The following is a 20,112-nucleotide window of genomic DNA, read 5'->3' on the forward strand; positions in this document are numbered from 1 at the left end:
AATGCTATGTGTGTGTATATATGGGCCATTTAACCAAAACATACAAATTTAAGTCCCAAAGAGATTTTAGTGTTAGTGTGAAATTGCCAATAGTTCAATTGCATTTACTGGCCAATAGATAACCTCCACTTGTTATTCAAGGATTTTTATATTAGTATCAATTTTTTTATAGGCCTAAATTTATACTTAAAGTGTCAATATCTACTCCCTCACCTGTCCCACAACTCAAGTTGCTGACTTTGATGGAACAAACTTAATTTTTTTTCTGATACCTGCTGGACGATCTTAATTACTTCTTTTTTAGGATAGATTGTGCTATTGGTTGTATAGAAAAAAGTTGATCCACAATCTATATATCTCATAGACGCGACCATTTCACATATTTTTCATCATTCATTATCAACACTGTAGAAGATTTCCGCCAAAACAAGGATAACCTATTTCACAGAGCTTCTAGATCTAGTTCCTTTGTGAGTGTATTTTTATGAGAGTGTTCAGTGAGTATCATTTCACCTCCTATCTTCCTAAAACATGAGTTTATTCAAGTTATTATGTATGCAACTAATTTGTGTGTTTATAAAGGAGTTTGATAATCTATGAATGGTGTTGATAAGAGACTCACATGGAATGATCCACTTCAATGTAATTCCCAAAAACCTAACCCTCACACTTCCAACAGTGAGAATTTAAGTGAAGGAAATAGGAACAAAGGAGATATTTGTGGTGAGTAGAATCTGAACCTTATTTAAATATTTAAGTAAAATAGGTTTTCAGGTTTACCACTTTTAAAAAAAATTCAGAGATTAAAATGACTATTATTTTTTTTTTTAATTCAATTTATTTGAATGTTTGAAAATATTTTTTAATTATCCAACTTTAAAAGCTGGTGATGCTCTCATCCTCACTCATCGGAATACAACCCTACAATCGATATGACTTTCTTCTGCTATGGATAAGAGTATAATCTTACAACATATTTTTTGAATGTTATTATATTCTCAGATTAATTGATTACCTGCCATATTTTTCTTTTATTTTTAAAATTTTATCTCATTCAAGCTCATTTTTGTTATTCAAACTTCGTGTTTTTTTGTATTACTAATATTAGAGTAAGATGATATTATGATTAATAAATTTTCAAAATTTGAAATGAAAGCATTGAAAAAGTCAAACTATAACAACTTATTATAAAAATTTGAAAATAAAAAGGTAAACAAATTTCTAATTTTGTTTTCTGAATTAAAAACAAAAGAGTTCTGAATTATACTTTTTAAAAACTATTTATGCACAAAAAAGTAAAATTACATTTAGCATTTGTCGTATTTTGAGTATTTTCTATCTCCCACATTTGTACTTAGTGGTGTCATTCATGGTCTTATGGTTTCTTTTGTAAACACCATTAGCATCTTACCAATGAGCACTTTTTGAAAAAAAAAATCATTGAAAGACACAATATTTTCGCAGTAAAATCAGAAAAATGGACTTATGAAATGGGAGAATGGCCCATATATAAATCAATGAAAATAACCCTTATGAGGTTATATATGTATTCCACATTTCTGTAACATTTCAACCCTTTACATTGCCTATTTTCATTTTTCTCTTTACCCCAGTCACATAATTAAAATTTATTTTCATATCTACAACTACTTAAATTAAAATCTATTTTCATACCTACAACTCTTTAAATTAAACTCTATTTTCATATCTACAACTCCCTTCATTTATCTGTTATAATTCCCCTGTTTTTTTTTTACTTGATTATAGCAATAACCACAAGAAGTTTCAGAAAAAACACAATAGGATTATTTGTAACTGGAAGGATTACCAGCTATCGAAAGATAGTGAAAATAATCCCATCACAAAAAATATGGTCAAACAATTAAATACAAGAAAAAACACCATAATAATATATTCGTAAAATATAATAAAACAAATATAGAAAAATAAAAGCGACCAGAAAATTTAAGTATTCGGGGAAAATAGAATGTCACAACAGTTCTGAGAAAGAGAGCATTCGAAAGAAAATCACAAAATTAGAAAATATAAGCTTTCAAACAGGCAAAATTTACAATAAAAAGAACCTCTCCTCCAATGCAAAGTTAAAGTATTACAACGTTGTTATAAGACCTGTAATTTTATATGGAGTGGAGAATGCATGCCTACCAAACTTGGAAAAGCTGCTAAAAATAGAAAGAAGGATCTTAAGGAAAATCTATGGGGCCAGGAAAACACAAGAAGGTTACAGGCTAAGAAATAACAAAGAGATATATAGAAAAATCAAAGACCTGGAAACCAAGATAAGAATCAGAAGGCTGATATTCTATGGGCACATGAAAAAGATGAAGGAGGAAAGAATGAACAAATAGATCTTTAACAAAATTTTTAGCTACAAAAGCATGGGAGGATACACAAGACAAATAACAGAAGAATTAAAGAACCTTAAAATTTCTGATACCGATACCGTCTGTCTAGATAGAGAAACATACAGGAAAACACTGAAAAATCTCACCAATATTGGAAGAAGAAAAAAGAAAAGAAATTGTCTAAATAATGACAATAAAATGATAAAGTTCATAAAAGGAGTAGATAACAATAATCCAATAAGATATTTGGACATGACAGCAAGCAGAGTAGATAGAAACCTCATTACTGAATGAATAAAAACCGAAAAGGTAGCGACATTATATTAAACTATTTTACCAATCTTTATTACTGTTTGAGAAAAATAATATTAAAAATTTTATAAAGCCATAAAAATAACAGATGAATTAGGAATCAATATAACAAAAATATATAAAATATTTTTTAGATAATTTTCACCCGATATTATAAGAAAAACATGGAATTCCATAATAATAATAAATAACAACTTCTAAAAAAAGGAAGAAATGGGAAATCAAAATAGTAGAACACCAAGCATTAATGTTGCAAAACATAAAAAGAGCAAATATGTTAACAAATCATCACAAAGCTTAAATAGAACCTTTAAAAACTACAATGAACCAGAATAGAAAATTGGATACAAACAAAAAAAAAATCGGTAACTTATACAGGAACATGAAGGACAAAATAAAAAAATTAAAAACGTGGGAGTACATTATAAAATTAACCGTTTACATTCACCTGAAATAAATTATAGGAAAAGTGTACAATGTATATAAGATAGAATTGATCAACATACTAATAGCAGGAATAAAAATAATCTCAAGTATAATCTAACAAACTGCATTATTACAACACCGTGACAAAAAAGGACATAATTTTGACCATAGGATGTTAAAATTCTAAATAAAGAAGAGAATATCTTTAAAATAAAACTTTTAGAAGCCATAACAATCACCAAATATCAAAACAATGCAATAAATTACAAAACTGGCATAATAAATTTTAATGTAGCTTATGCCGAACTCCTATATAAATTGAATAAATAAGAAACTGCACTACATATTGCAAACAAAAATCAATTCAATACAGTGCACTCAAAAGTGGAAAAGTCTCATGGTTGATTATGTAGATACAGGTAAATATGGTAATAATAATAATAATAATAATAAAAAAAAATGTAACTGATACTTGCAGCAGTAAATATATAAAAATAGATTTTAATAATGTATCAGGAGTGAAGAGAAAAATGTTTCAAAATGGCCTAAACATTACATAAATATGGAAAGGGGCTGAATCTGAAAAATCCCAATTCAAACATGGAGAAAGTATAAAGAAGAATACATAACGGTAAACAAAAACAAATTTCTTTTGGTTTACATATAAATTATTATTTTATAGTTTTGTATAAAAAAAATGTGGGTTTAATGTAGTCCAAAAAAAGTTTGATATATAAATAAATCGGTTTGATTGATAAAAATGAAACCTCTTAAAAAAACAAAGAACTACAATAAAGTTTTTTATAATAAAAAAATATTGTTTTTTCTCAAAATATTTCTTTTGTATGAGAATCCTTGAAAAATAAATTTATTTATAAAAGTAGAAAAGGGAAAATAACCTTCTCCTTTGTCATCTCCCACCATTAAAATAATATCATTGAGCAGAAGAGTAAAGCTATCTTTCACATGATTTAGCTAACTTTTAAGTTTTGAGCATTCCAAGATTAGGTTAATTTAGTAGAAGTCAAACCCCGGTAATCCACCAGCCCGTTTCTGGTCTACAGTTTAATTTAATTATATTACCAAGGTAAGTTTTAAGTTAGGAAGACTGAGGTAAGTAGGCTACATCACCAGAATGATGGATTTAGGTAATGGATAAACGGACAAGTCTTAGGTAATTTAAGAATGGTAATTTTTCCTTTAAAATACTCAACCCTCTTTAGATGATTTGCTGCATAGCTTTCAATCGGGCTTATATCTTCTATCTACAGGATTCTCAGGTAAAGGTAAAGGTGCCATGACCTCAACAGGTGTCTCCTAAAGAACTACATTAAGGAATATGTTCACCGTTTCCACAGTCCAATATAACACAATATTTTGCATTAGTCGTGATTTATGAACGCTTCTAGGCCACTCAAGTAATAAAAGATGGCTGTAGGGCTGCAAACGAACATACAATTAATAATGTGTACCAAGGCAGCCATCCATGCGCTGGGTAGTTATGTAGCCTGTTCCAACTTGGTGGAAGAGTGAAGATTCACTCTCTCCATAACCAACAAAGTGCAGGTTGAATAGGTGCCTGGTCACAAAGGCATTAAAAGTAATGAGAAAGCAGACTGCCTTGCTATGAAAGGACCTGAGTCTGTTCCCTTTACACCCGACCCCATAGCAGGATTAGTCTCAGTCATGTGAAGATGCACATCAAAACGATAACTGAGGGCAAGCCTGGGTGTTTTTGGAGGAACACCAGAAGACTAGAGCAGTTAAGATGTTCTTAACATGACCAGGGCTCTTGCCCAAAAAGAGGTAACACTTCTTAATATAGACTGAAGCACTTTAAGATGGGTGACAGGACTATATACAGGACACTGACAGTTGAATAAGCATCTCTATAAAATGAGACTGATAGAGTCACCAACCTACAGGTTCTGCAGAAAGGATGAGACTGCGTACCACATCGTTTGCAGATGTGATGAATTAGACAGAATACGATTCCTTACCTTTCGGAAGGATCATATCTTAGATCATAAACTTTGTGAGATGGTTGACCTGTATACAATATCCAGATTTGCAAAGGCATCCGGCCAGCTTTGAACAGAGGAGGGACAGCGTACAATAGGCCCTCTGTGGCCATGGTGCACTTCTGTCAGAAAAAATAAATTACGAGTACTACCTGGCTATTGACAAATGCTGTTTCATTTGTAGCTGGAGCATCAATTGCAATTAACGACCCATCTGCTAATCCATAAAAATGGGGAAATCAAGCCATATTATAAAATGAATTGATGTCTGCAACAATGCTATCCGGCCAAGACACAACTCTTTGAAATAAAAAGCATTTGCTGGCATTTACAATATCAATTTGTTGTACAACCTACAAACTGTTGCTTTACTTATGCTGTGCATATCACCAACAGTGTGATATTAGCTCCCAGTAACAAAGTTTCTGTTTCATAGACAGGGAACCTTTCATAGCAGTAGGGTCTACTAATTGTGATCTGATTTCTAATAATACTTCTAACTTGGCAGATGACACATAGAATCGTTCATTAATTTCAAATGTAGTTTCAAAGTGCATTTATTCTTTCTCCCCACCACCCTTTCTTGATTGAAGGCTAAGTGGGTTCACTCAGACTATTGTGTTTCACAGATCCTAATTGGGCACAGAAGGTTCTGGGGAAAGCTGTAGAGCTTTGGAAAGAACATTGATCCTCAGTGTCTCCCACGTGCGGAGTTTCTGAAATAGCAGAACACGTAATAGTTGATTGTTCCGCCATGGAAGGACACAAAGCCAGGCTGTCGAGAAAGACTGGGATTTTCGTTCTTGCCGAGTCGGACTTCCCCCATTTGATGGAAGAATTAAATTATGCCTTCTTCACAGAGTTCATTTATGGGTAGAAGGAGGCCATGGGCCCCAACCATTTCATAATGGGAAGGGCTTGACCACCTATCATTGAAAAAGAGGAAATGCTTCAGACTAAGACCAGGCTAGTGAACCCAGACGAAAGCAGATCAGGAGGACCTACCAGATGGATGGAGAGGACAAGTTGCAGCACAATCAGTAAGTCGCTCAAGGAAGGGCTGGGCTGCACTACAATAAATTTAAAAAATTTTCCAAAAAATAATTAAATGGAACCCCCCAACACTATTATATTATTGTAAAAGATTATAAAAAAAAGAAATAAATTGTAGATTTTTGGGAGTGGTAGCATAAACAAACCCAGCACTACCCCACAGCTTCCACACCCTGTATACAAGAAAGGACAGGGAAGGGAGATAAAAATAAATAAAAAAAAAGTTTCAAAGTACTGAAATTGTTCCTGATTGATTCTGTACGTTTTACAAATTTTCTGTCAACAAAATTATCATTACATTTTTTATCTTCACTATTTAACAATAAATCATCCATTTTTGGAAAAAAAGAACTGATTTAATAACTAATTAAAACCATAAATTACATTTTTTTAGTGTGAAATAACAAAATACTACTACATTAAGTTTTTTTTTTTTTGTGTCAAAGTTATTATTTATCTGCAAGTACTTCTCTAATCCGTTGAGGAATATGTAGAATCAGTGGAACAAAGGTACACAAGTATGGTTCAATGATAAAGGGAAACTTGATAAGGTAATAAAGAAATCCGAAAACTGAGAAAAGAAATTTACAAGAATTCAAATCGCATTGAAATGTCAAATAGTAAAGATCTCTGCAGCAATGAGGCAGTGTTGTGATTTCGTAATTTACTAATAGTAATTTTCAAACCATTTCATTATCCTTTTTTTCATTTTATAATCATTATTTGATTTTATAAAAACGGAGTACCGACAATTATAAGAAATAAATTATTTATTAATTTTTTTTGTAAATATGTGTTCTTCAAGGCCCACAAATACATATGAACCAAATTTCATTAAAATGCCTTATTTGGTTTTAAAATTGTAATATTTTATATCATGATTCTAGGGTGTATGTTTTCACAAAAAAGTGGCATCGAGTTGCTGCTAGGTTAAGTCCGAAATGGTGCTGAGTGCAAAAGGTTAAAGTAAAGGCTTCATCACACAAATTCGTGGGATTATTTCAAACAAAAAATTTGTAGATTAAAGTATTTGAAAAATTTATTTTTTTAAAATGTTAAAAATAAACATGAATTGTGCGGTGGGAAAACAATCAAATTCCATTTCAGTTAATTGTTTACCTTTATAATCAGAATTTTACTGCTTTCTCATGAATGAAAATAGAGAAGCTTTGTATTCGTATCGGAAATGTATGGCACCTATTTAATGAAAGCTTTCTATACAACTATTCATTCAAATGAATCATGAACTATTCATTCATATGATTAAATGAACAGAGCCCATTCTTTTCTAATATGAATTATAAGTATCCATCTATTTAATGAAAGCTTTCTATTCAACTACTCATTCATTTGATAAACTGAGCAGTCGATATTACAAAGAAATTGATATGCCATACTGGAGATATGCGCAGATATGTTATTGAATAAAACTTGAAGTATAAAATGTGGCTCAAATTGTTTTAACGCAATACATTTCATACATTAAAAATGCAAGTCAAAACTCATTAGATCATTAAAAAACATTGGAGGAAGCATGATATATATATATATATATATATATATTTATGTGTGCAAGAGAAATTTTAAAATATCTTCAATAAGACAAAATCCCTCCAAAATATAAATTTATCAGAGAAAGCAAGTTTTTTTTTTTTTTTTTTAGTCGTGATATTTCATGAATATGAATTGATGCATTCGATTCCCTGCAATATAAATACTGCAATCATTGAACAAGAATCCAAAACACTATCAGAGTGAAATAAAAATATATACATTTCTAATTGGAAGTAGAGAGTTGATTATATGAAGTAGATTGTAGGAAGATAGTCCATGTAGCGGTCAATAAAGGTATCAAAATAGTAAGAGAAAATTATTTATTGTTAACTAAACATTTGGCCCCACTATGCAGGGCTTCGCCAGGGCTGTTAGATTGAAATGAAGATGACAACTGGAGTGTGTAAGAGAAACTTTAAAATATTTTCAATATTAAGACAAAATTCCTCCAAAATATAAATTACTAAGAGAAATTAAGTATTTAAAGATTATCTTCCTACAATATACTTTTCTTTATTATAAATTTTAAAATATCTACTTCAACTTAAAACTGTTAAATTTATTACAATATATTACTCAAACTCAGTGTGAAAAGTGATACTTTTCTGAAAATGAAAATGAAGTTTTGAGTTATCAATTTTCCTAGACTGTTTACAGCAAATAAACACAAATAAAAAAAAAATTTATTTGGGTGGATATTCCGACATGAATTTCAGGCCTTCATCAGGAATACTCCAGCAGAGTTTCTGACTAGTTTCTTTTTTTGCTGACCGCAAAGTGAAATTTTAAATGATTTTAAGCCAAATAAAATAAATAATTTTTTTTTTAACAAATAAAATAACTAGATTCTTTATCAGCTCTCTAAAGCATAGTTTCCCTGCCTCAACCTTTTTTTTTTCTAGTGGAAGGCTACTTTTTCATAGTCGATAACCTATCTTTTAATAAGTAATTTAAAAAGAGTGAAATCGCTAAAGGTATATTAATACATATTAGAAGATATTGAAGTATTTCTTTTATGGCGTAAGTGCCATTAAAAATGTAATGCAAAAATACTTAAAATAAAAAACTGCCCATCCATCAGTTTAATGTGATGCAAAAGTTGAATATTAATGAACATATTTTATTTAATTATAAGAAGATAGCATAAAATATTGGAGAACGTAGAAACTTAAAAAAACATAAAACATAGTTTTATGTAGGTCAATAACTCAATCTAGTATAAATACTAAGTTGGTAAACAATTGTTTCTTGAAACATGAAAAATAGTGATACACTTAAATTACTGAGTACTTTACTTGCATATATAGTCGATAGTAGACAAAGAAGCAAATATGTGTTGATCAAAATAAGTTTGTTGTTGTTTTGCTCGAACAAAACCTGTTAAAAAAAAATAATATATACTTTATAATTAAGAGATTCTGTATAAGGACCAAAGTTCAGTAAAAATTAGCTATAGTTGAAACTAAGAGCTAAGAATATCATGGATACAATATTTATTTATTAATGGTTCATTAATGAATAAGGGTCGTATCCATGGCAACTTTCGCTATTAGTTTCAACAATAGATATTTTTTGACAATCTCTGGACAAGGGCCATTCTCATAGCAAGTGATAAATCTAATTAAAAAAATTTTCAAAACAAGTTTGTAAAAATTAGGTAAAAATTATAAAAAATGGATACTGTGCCCTTTCAAACAAGATATTATAATTGAAAAATTTTAATTTTTTAAGTACAATTTGACTTCAATTTTTTTTCGCCTTGTAAAATTTAATTAATAAGGTATGTAATAGGCATACATATGGCCTATTCACAATTTTCTTAGGAAAATGATAAATCTGGCACCATAATTTCATGTAAAGAATCACAACTAATAATGTGTTCGTGAATAAATGTGGAATTCTACCTTCAAAGAACAGTAGATAGAAAGGCGACTTCATGAGCGTTTCCTTTTGGCCTTCCTCATGTATGTTGACTACGGTACATCTCTGTATGGAATTCAGCATTATGGATTCTATTGATTGATTCATTCCAAAGGTCCTGATGTCTCTGCTCCATGGAAGAAATGTCTTGGAGAAATATATCTCCATGTACATCCCTCATAGCTCCACCAAACAGAATCACTGAAATCAAATTACAATAGACATGAGGTATCCACAGTTCATCCTCTATACCAAAAGAATGGTAGTAAGTAATTCTCACCAGTTGGTTCAGGATCTGTATCAGAACTGATAATCTTTTATTATCACAAATAAACAAATATTACTCCCTGCTTAGACACTTTCCCAGGCATTTTGTTTCAGCAAAATATAGAACGAAGGAGAACAAATTTACAACTACACTGCTTGCTTAGAATATCAAAAATGGACGCCATCTCTAAGAAGTATGAGTCACAGAATAACAACATAATACAATGCTGCCAACTTTTCAGTCCTGAATTTACCGCCAACTAAAAATTATTACTTAAGTAGTCACTATATAATTGAATCTCAGAACCAAGAGGTAAATAAATTTCTTCATGATGTTAATGGTTTTTTTGTTCACCAAGCAAAACTACATTAATATCAGCTATTTTTGAGCAAGAAACATTTTCTTTGTTGCTCAGCGTAATTTGAGTTCTCTTTAATGACCACACCCTTGAACAACTTCTCCACACAATAGATTATAAATATTTATTAAAAGATAGGACTATTACGAAGAACATTTAGAAATTTGACAAATTGAAATATTACGTAATTAAATATTTCGAAGTAATACAAACATTTTGGAATATACAATATTAAAAAAAAAAAAATACTACAAAATAATATTAGTTGCATATTACAGAAAACATTGTTAATGAAGTACCAACTAGGAAAATTAAATTGCCCATAAACACTACATAATTATAATTCATGTTCACTCTCCTTAAACATGTAGGCAGTTTCAATAAAATTATGTCAATACTAATTATGTTTTTTTTTCAAGAATTTATTAATACTCTTTATACACTTCTTTATTCTTTATATCTGAACAAAATTTCAGGCTCCTCTGCCCAATATCAAGTTCTATAAATAAAAATATTTAAAATCAACAGTTAAGTGGGGTATTTTCGAAAATTAAAATTAAAACCCGGGATGACAAATAAAATTAAAAGTGCATTTATGAATTATGACCATCCAAATTTAAAATTTAGATTATATAACATAATAATAACAAATTAGATAATTTTCTGTCAAATATGAAAGATAAAATACAAAAAGAAAATAAGCAAAATATTATATATAAAATAAATTACAAACAATGTAATAACAAATGCTACACAGGTGAGATTTCGCAAAACATAAGAAATACAAGGGTAAGTCAATTATTATCCACAATATAGTTAGAAAATTTTATTCCCATTGTATAGAAAATTTTTATATCCTACTGTAATCAAATAGGAAACTTACAAGTACATAATTTTTCGACATAGTCCCCTTGCTTTTCAATGCACTTGGGCTATCGTTGTACAAACTTCATGATATTGCTTGGTCCACTCCAAGAGGCATTAAGGGGCCGTCGATTTACCTCAGACGAAGCAATGAAAGAAGCAGTGCATTCCTAGCTCAACCGAAAACCTTCTTTTATGAGGGCATCATGAAGCTTGTACAACAATGGACCAAGTGCGTTGAAAGGGGACTGTGTCGAAAGATGATGTACATGTAATTTTCCTATTTGATTACAATAAAATTTTATAACTATATTGCGGATAATATTTGCCTTATCCTCATAGAATACATCAACATAAAACAAATAATAAAAACCATAAAAAATTAATGTAACATCATGAGCAAAACACAGCATAGAAAATAAGCATGAGTTTAATTTTAAAGAAGTTAAAATTTTAAACAAAGCAGAGGGTTTAAGAATTAGAAAATATTTAGAATCTATTTATATGACCAAAAATATAAAAGACGTAGTTAATTTTAAAACTGATACAGGAGGAATTTGACAGCATTACGGGGACATAATAAATAATATATATTTTTAAAACAATAGTAATTAGTAATGTAACAAATTAAAATCAATAAAAAACATAGAGAAAGATAATTAAACCAATCCCCAAAGTAATAACAATGCAGTGCTTGGTGCACTAAAATTGGGATAAGTAAATGGGGAGAAAGAAAAAAGTGAAATTTAAAAGATAATTTATAAATAAAATAATTAATTTATTAAATAAATTAAATGGAATCCTTATCAAGTCTCAACATTCTTTATTATATCAATAATCCAAAGTTTTGGCCAAATCGGCCATCCTCACGGACAATCTAAACATTTAACAGCTTATTATGTATTCAAATAACATTTAAATGTCAATAAGCACTTCAAATAAAATTGTTTTTAATTGTAAAAACTGTTTTAGGCAAAACATTGTTTGAAAACAGCACTAACGAGTAATATCTTAAATCATGAGTAATGATTGATATCTTGAACTGAGTATTAAAAAAGTGCAAAATACCTGTTGAGTTTAAAAATGTGACAGAACAAAATAACTGGAAAGCGGCTAGATATTTCCGGAGTAGGTTCAATGTTTTTATTTCACTAGCTTCTTGCAGTTTCTATCCTCGTCGCCAACTGTCGTGACTGTAATAAGCACAAACTAGATTCATTAAGAAGAACCTTTTATTATATATTAAAAACAAACTAATAGATGTAACTTGAGCACAAACATTAAATACATTGATGCACGCTATTAAGGCTAAATAATAACAACTGAGTAAAGGTAGAGCACTGTTATAATCTCTAAAGGGTAACCTATTTACATACATTACATATTCCAATGCTAAATTAAATAAGACAGTCAAAAGAGAATCAATTTGTTTTAAAGTGTGATCTCAAATTTTTCATAATAATTACCAATTCGAATTTTATTAAACATGTTAATTATATACATCTGTACTAGATTAACTAAGTTCTTTTGTCTGTAACTAACTCCTTTTCAGTCAAAATATTATACAGCTTTAGGAAATCATTAGAACTATAAGGCTTTTATAATCCTATATAAAGCTTATTTACTATACTGAAAAATTTTGATCAATAGTTTCGCCTAAAACCACATTCGTAGTCTCCGATTACTTCCTCAATATTTTCAGTGATTCAACTAGATAAGGATTAACATAAATATTTTAAAACATACTAGGAGTGAATTTTTATTTTTCATAAACATATTCAATTAGTCTACTAGATTACTTAAAACATCCACTATTTCTGTCACTATACACCAACACTTACACAATTGGTTAGCACTTCTATACATTTCTCCTATGATCTTTTCAAATTGTTTAGTATCTATTTCTATTGTTATTTATCTAAGAAATTATATTTTTTTTTTTATAAATCCTTTGGCCAATGAAAACAATTGTTCATAAAGTATTACAACTGAATTCATTAAATATAATTCAGAACAAATTCCATCACCTCTTCAATTAACATTCCAGAAGAAACACATTAGTACAAAATGTTCTATTGTGTATATTACTATAAAATCGTTGCTCTACTAGTATAGTGATACAACTGTAAAATTTCTGGCAGGCTCAAAAATTCATTTACTAAATGTATGTAAATTGGCAGAAGTAATTGTACTCACAACATTCCTCCAGTAAAAAAATTTTAAATATAATTATATTGACTTACTAATATCTAGCAATTGTATTTTTGAGCCCGTCAAACAAATAAAGTCAATTTCACAAAATTTACAATAGTGTCCTTATACTTCCAGAGAAGCAATATATCTTTTTTATCTTATCCATCTTCTCCTCATTCATCATCCACGGTCAACTATCTCTCATAATTATGCGAGTACAAACCTACCACATTTGAGTGGCACTTGTGAACCAGTGTCAAACCGGCTTCTCAACCCTGATGGATAAAGTGTTTAAATCTAAAGTGAAATACTAGAAATCTGTCAAAAATATAAATTGACAGACCTAAATCATACAATTAACTTTTAGTCATATTTAAAAAAATTTCTATTCATTTCAGAAATTTACAGTAGCATTTAATTTCTTTATGTGTCTTATAAGTCTTGCCATTAAACATTTTATTTTTAAGTTTCTTTCATTCTTTTGTCAGTCCAAGACTCCCATTGGAGTTCTGTACTGCCCCTGTTGTCATGTTATAATAGAATGGATATAAGGATATAATTATTATTTATTTTTAATAATCTATTTTATATTCTTCCATAAATTAGCACAACGACTGAATGATATTCCTACCTAGATCTAGATAGATGGAGGAAAACGTTATTGTTTTGAAAGGGGGGATATTTAATCCGGTATTTATTATATCTGCTGCATTTTAGAATAATATGGAATGGGTCCTCGATGGAGTTGCATGTCGAACATTTATCATTTTTTTCAACTTTAATTAGTGTCGAACCGTGACTTGTACGACCATGGTTAATTCTTAATCTTGTATGACAATTTTTTTTTCTGTTTAACTTAATACAAGTGTTAAAGAACCATGGGAGTAGAAAGAAGTTAGGTTGAATAGTGAAATGATCTTTACCTTTAGAACTTGACTCCCAGGAATACCTATCCTGCTATTTCATAATGAAGTCTTTTTTCACCCATCTACAAATTTCCTGCAAAGGCAGTTTCGCATTTTCCACTCTTCCCAAACACTGTTTTGCTATTTTGTTCATTCCCATACAAACCCACGTGACCTGGAACCCATTGAGCCTTAAATTTTTATTATTAATATTATATTATATTATTTATTTATTAATATTATATTTTTAAGTTTATATAAATGAAATTTCAAACCATGACAGAAATCATAAATTAAATGCCACTAACATTAAATCAGATCAAGAGAGATTAGGCATAAATATACTAGAAATTAAACTAGAAGCAGTATAATAAATAATTTTGCAAGATCCCTGTAAGGATTTACGCTCATAAACAGGTACAAATAAACAATAAAATTGTAAGTTTCAAAAACATATCTGAGGGCTATGGCCAGACTCATATGTAAGGCAAAAACATCCCTAGAAAACGGCTCTAACAAACTAAATAATACTCAAAGGAAACCGACTTAGTATAAAAGATAACTAAACAAAAAAAAAATTTAGAATTACATTGTCTTCCACTGGTTGAACAGGTAAATAAACTATAGCATAGACTGAGGTAGTATTTAAACCAGGAAACACCAGGCAGAAGAACTTCCTTCAAGATGGCTTCAAACGAGCGGTCATCTACACATGAACTCTATTATTACCAAAGAGGTAGATCAATCCACTATCACACTTCCGGGATTTTAATTTTTTTTATGATTTTAATTTTTAATAGTTAACTATTTTGTTCTTCTGGAATCAAAACTATAACTATGTTAAATCAGACATAGTTTAATTTGGACCCAATAAAATTTCAAATACTTAAAACTAAAGAAGTACGTGTAAGTAAGGAAATGTTGAAAAAACACGTTCGAACCCTTTTAACATCTAAAGTTGGAGATAAACATTATACCATCGTTATAGCAATATTTTATAAAACTATTATCTCGGAAGAACTTTTAATCGCCATATTATTTATTATGGTATTGCTCATCTTATGTAGCATTACTAATGCGTAATAAAACGTGAATATTTTAAAATATTTTGGAGCGAAACACGAATACAGAATTACGTTATTAATTTCATGATAATGAATAGAATACCCAGTGCGGCCATAAAAAATCTGGTTAGATACGCTCTTATGTATGATGCGACAAACGAAAGATATATAAAATATAAATTTTAATTTTTAAAATTTCGTCAGCCAACTTCGTACCCGGACCACTTCCTCTTATGTGCTTTATTTGCTTCTCTAATGTTAACATATGAACTAAAGAAATATGGTAAAGAAACTTACCACAACAGTTTCAGAGTTGATTGTTTTTACATAAAATACAACACAATTTCTTTTAATTACTTAGCTTTGACAGCATAATTTTATAACTCCTTAAAAAGAAGTTTTCTTAATAACTCTAGACGAGCTTAGCTATGCTTAATTGACAAAAACTTTAGTTCACAATACTTCTTGCTCTCTTTTCTGCATTTGAATAATCAATTCAGAATGCAATCTTCATGCTAGCCTAAACTCAATAGGCAATAATGTTTAACTATAAACACCTTATATAGTTTTAAGCTAGACTACGTTGTCAGAAAATGATAAAAGTACTTAATATTATTTATTCTGGACTGAAATAATTTTTTTCAACATTTTTTTTAAACAGGGTTTATAAGAAGAAACATTTACTCCACTCTGACGGTTCTCCCGGAAGTGTGATAGTGATTTTAAAGTGTGATAACAATTAAATTATTCTATGTCAACTTTTTTTTTTTAACTATTAAAAATTAATTGCTCTGACGAGACATATGAGAGGCTAAAAAATGAATTAAATTGGTTGTTACCTTCCCTTACAATTAAACGAAGGGACCCCATTCAAGGGCGTACCCAAGATCAAATCTAGGAGGGGGGTAAGCCGTAGTAAGGAAAAGGTGAATAAAACCAAAATTTAAAGAAAATTGTGTATAATAACCGTTATATAATTGAGTATAATTGATATATATTATAGTTAATAATGCCAGTGCTTTATTAGTTATTAAAATTATCTAATTTAAAAAAAATATATATTAAATTAATATTTTTTTCCCCTTCTAGAGGGGGACAGGGTACCCCTCTGCGTCCCGTTGGGTACACCCATGGTCCCATTCAATATTTCCCCCGGGTCGCGCTACTTCTTGCTATGCCATTGTTGTCAACATCACGAAACATTTGTGTTCTCTATGCCAGTTATAATTATTATTAAATTATGTAGCAAAATAGAAAAGTAGGTTTATCGCTTCTCTTATCTTTTATTGATTCAACTATTTCTAAATTACCTGTAAGTAACCATTTTGGTTTGCATTATGAAGAGATTATTCACGTCAATGACTCACCTTTAGCGCTATCTTCGTTTACTTGGCATTGAAAAAATACCAAAGCATAGCGATATTATTAACGGCTAATATCAGCAGTATCTTGAAATGACATTAAGCTCTATTGAGACTATCGTGAGCTCAATTTGCTATAATAAATTCTGATGAAATATACAAACTATACTGCTGTTTAAGATATAGTTAAATTGATATAATTTGAAATACATTAAACCTAACACAATAAATCCAATCATCTATTCTTCAAAGTCGATTAATAACATCACAAGCGTTCTTTTCAGTTAATGAACTTCGTATTAGTACTCATAAATTTGAAAGTAAGGCTGGACGGAATTAAATTTAATTAAGGAGGTGGGGAAAAGAAAATATTGGATTACAGTTGAATTATAAAACTGGGCCTTTAAATATAAAACAATGATTGAATCAAAAACAGTCACTTCAAAAATAAAATTGTTTCTCTTATTTCTTTGATTTAATAAACTTAACATATTAAAACAAAATAGGGTACTTTTATATATTTTATTTTAAGTTAAAATCATATGTTACTTCCAACATAAGTATACTGACATTAATTACTTTATTATTAATGTTTCTATAATATAATTTATACACCTCTGTACTCCTATTTATTTTGTATATTGTATTTTCATCATCATATTATATTTATTGTATCCATTATTTTAACTTTATTTCCTCTGTGTATTCTATCCGTGTACAATTATAATTTTTTTTTTTTAATATATAATTTCTTAACCTCTATTATGTATATTATCATTTAATTTTTGTCTAATTTTAATATTTTTTCTAATTGTCTATACTGTTTACTTTAAAATTATTTATAATCTTAACACTTTCTTGAGACTGGTTAATATTGTTTAAATAAATAAAATTTTATCCATTTTAGTCCCAAAACATTTTTATTCTATTTATAAGTCCAACGTTTCGGCCAATTCGGCCATCCTCAGGGACAATCTAAATACACTTTAAGAACTAAATCATTTAAAAAACAACTTCATGCAAGCTTGTGATAAATTTATCACAAAGAAGGTGACTGTGATAAATAATTTTGATTTTAATGTGAAAATTGACTAATCAGAGTAATTTGTTGGATTGACCTGGGCAGAATAGCTTGCATGAAGTTGTTTTTTAAATGATTTAGTTCTTAAAGTGTATTAAGATTGTCCCTGAGGATGGCCGAATTGGCCGAAACGTCGGACTTATAAATAGAATAAAAATGTTTTGAGATTAAAATGGATACACATGTTTCTATTAACTTATTTCACTTATTATTATCATTACTTATATTGTTAACATTCTATCACGCATTTTTTACTTATTTCTATACTTTATTACTTATTCTTAATCTTTGTATGCACTTCTTTTTACATTTTACCTAGTAGTTATATATATTTTTATTTTATTTTGTAAACTTTCAATTCAGATTTTTAAATTACCTTATTTCACTTAAATTTTTTCATGTAACTAATGTTATTTTACTATTACTATTATCAGTGTAGATAAATTATTATTTTTACGATATATAAAAAACAACAGGTGTTATCATTGTCTAATTATTTTGTATTTTATTTTCACACATTTTTATGTAATATTATTTATTTACTTTTACTTATTATTTATTTACTTCTTTTACAATCATTGGTATTGTATCCTATATTGTATTTACTATCCTAACTGTATTTTCTTCAGTATATATTATTAGTGACGATATGTATCATTCTATTTATACTTATATATTCCTAAGAAAAATTAGAAAATTATTATTATCATATTTCTATATCTTTCTTGTATTATTTTTCATAATATTTTTATGAATACTATCTGTATATGAGACATATTTGAAATAGAAACATAACCTTAAAAGACCACCTTCCCTCCACTCCTCCACGCTTCCAATTTATTGTCAATGTCTGTTTAACCTTTCGCTTTGAACAGGTAGGTGGTCCTGATTTGTTCTTTGCTCATTTAATATCATCATTATTAATTTTATTTGTATTTATTCTTTCATGGCCTTTATTTAATCTCAACTTTCTTCATATTACGTCTGTAAATGTGTTTAAATTTTGTATTCCCACATCCACTTTTTCGTTTTATATGCGTCTCCTGTACTTTTTTAACCGTATATTTTATGTATTTTTTAAATTTCTCATTGTTACCATTGTTACGTAATTTTTTATTCTTAATATTGTTTATTCAAGTTTATTTTGTATTAATACTATTTTATGTCTTCCTTCCTTTTATTTATATATAATTTTCTTAATACTTATTTTTTACATAATATTTATCCTATCTTAATTTACCTTTTTGTATCTTATTGTTGTAATCTTCTTAGTTGTTTTTGTATCTTATTAGCCACTGATGAAGACCTGAAAAGTGGGGCGAAACGTTGGACACTAAATAGTTAAAAACTATTTGTTCTTTTTTTACCGCAACCCTGACATTATTCTTCATATTTTAAGTTATGCGGTCAACTATATATAAATATGTTTCTAATTATTATTATTTGGGAACGATTAATGTTAATCAAGTTACTAATATTTGATTATCAAGTAATTCGTATTTGTTAAAACTGTTTCATCATAAAACGTCACAATGTTCTATATTGTTCATTTCTGAATTTCGAAAATAACACGTACATGAATTATATTTAATCTCTCAAGTGATCATCCTGATGATGTATATTTAACTGTTAAGAAATATTTAACATAATTATTAAATATGAATTGATAGTGAAACATGGATTAAGGTTTTATTAATAACATAAGCAATAATATTCGACAAAATATAAAAATATGAATAAACTATGAAAACATTTTATTTCACTGTTCAATTTTTTTTCTATTTCACTTGAAATTTCACAGATCCATACAATGTAATAATGAATGGATGAAAAAATAATTTTATTCTGGGACTTATGTCCCCTAAGAATAAATACATGATTTTTATCTAGCAAACATTTACAAATTTTCAGATAGTAAAATGAAATTACATTTTGTATTGGTATGTTGGCTTTACTACTGTTTATAATGTTAGTCAATATATGCCTATTTATTTGATTACAATGATGTGAAGGTTTGGTTATACAATAAGTGGAGAAATAGGTTTTGTTTAAAGGAAAAAATGGATGAGGACTGGCGAATGGAAATGGGAAGAGAATTCTAGTAGGAGGTTGCACGTATGACAAAGGATTTGCTAAAGAAGGCGGTTCTGTTGGAGGGCATATATAAATCAATCGGTTGCGATCTGGTGTTTAATGAGTGGATGGATGAGCGAAGAGTGAGGAGATCTAGGATATAGGTAGCTTTTTTTTGATTTGAAAAACACCAAGGAGGTATTGCCTTCGGGAGGTTGGATAGAGCCACTTTAACTCGGTATACCAGCGGGAGACTTGGGAGCGCCTTAGGAACCCAAAGATAAATCTTACAA

At 29.1% G+C, this 20,112-nt stretch overlaps 1 long non-coding RNA gene across 4 annotated transcripts; it reads right to left on the reverse strand.

Moving 5' to 3' along the window:
- Positions 1-7,721: 7,721 nt before the first annotated feature.
- LOC106681702 (uncharacterized) lies at positions 7,722-14,930 on the reverse strand. 4 transcript variants are annotated; one of them, XR_010843167.1, is made up of 5 exons: positions 12,422-12,483; positions 12,211-12,335; positions 9,933-10,179; positions 9,637-9,853; positions 7,722-9,109 (listed from the first exon to the last, which is right to left on the reverse strand). It is a non-coding gene; the product is annotated as an uncharacterized lncRNA (long non-coding RNA). The 4 variants fall into 4 exon arrangements; XR_010843165.1 differs by lacking the exons at positions 9,933-10,179; positions 12,422-12,483 and adding an exon at positions 14,830-14,930; XR_010843166.1 differs by lacking the exons at positions 9,933-10,179; positions 12,422-12,483 and adding an exon at positions 12,519-12,597.
- Positions 14,931-20,112: the final 5,182 nt, after the last annotated feature.

The sequence above is a fragment of the Halyomorpha halys genome, unplaced genomic scaffold (assembly GCF_000696795.3).
Source record: "Halyomorpha halys isolate HHAL.00 unplaced genomic scaffold, Hhal_1.1 Scaffold361.1, whole genome shotgun sequence".
NCBI lineage: Eukaryota > Metazoa > Arthropoda > Insecta > Hemiptera > Pentatomidae > Halyomorpha > Halyomorpha halys.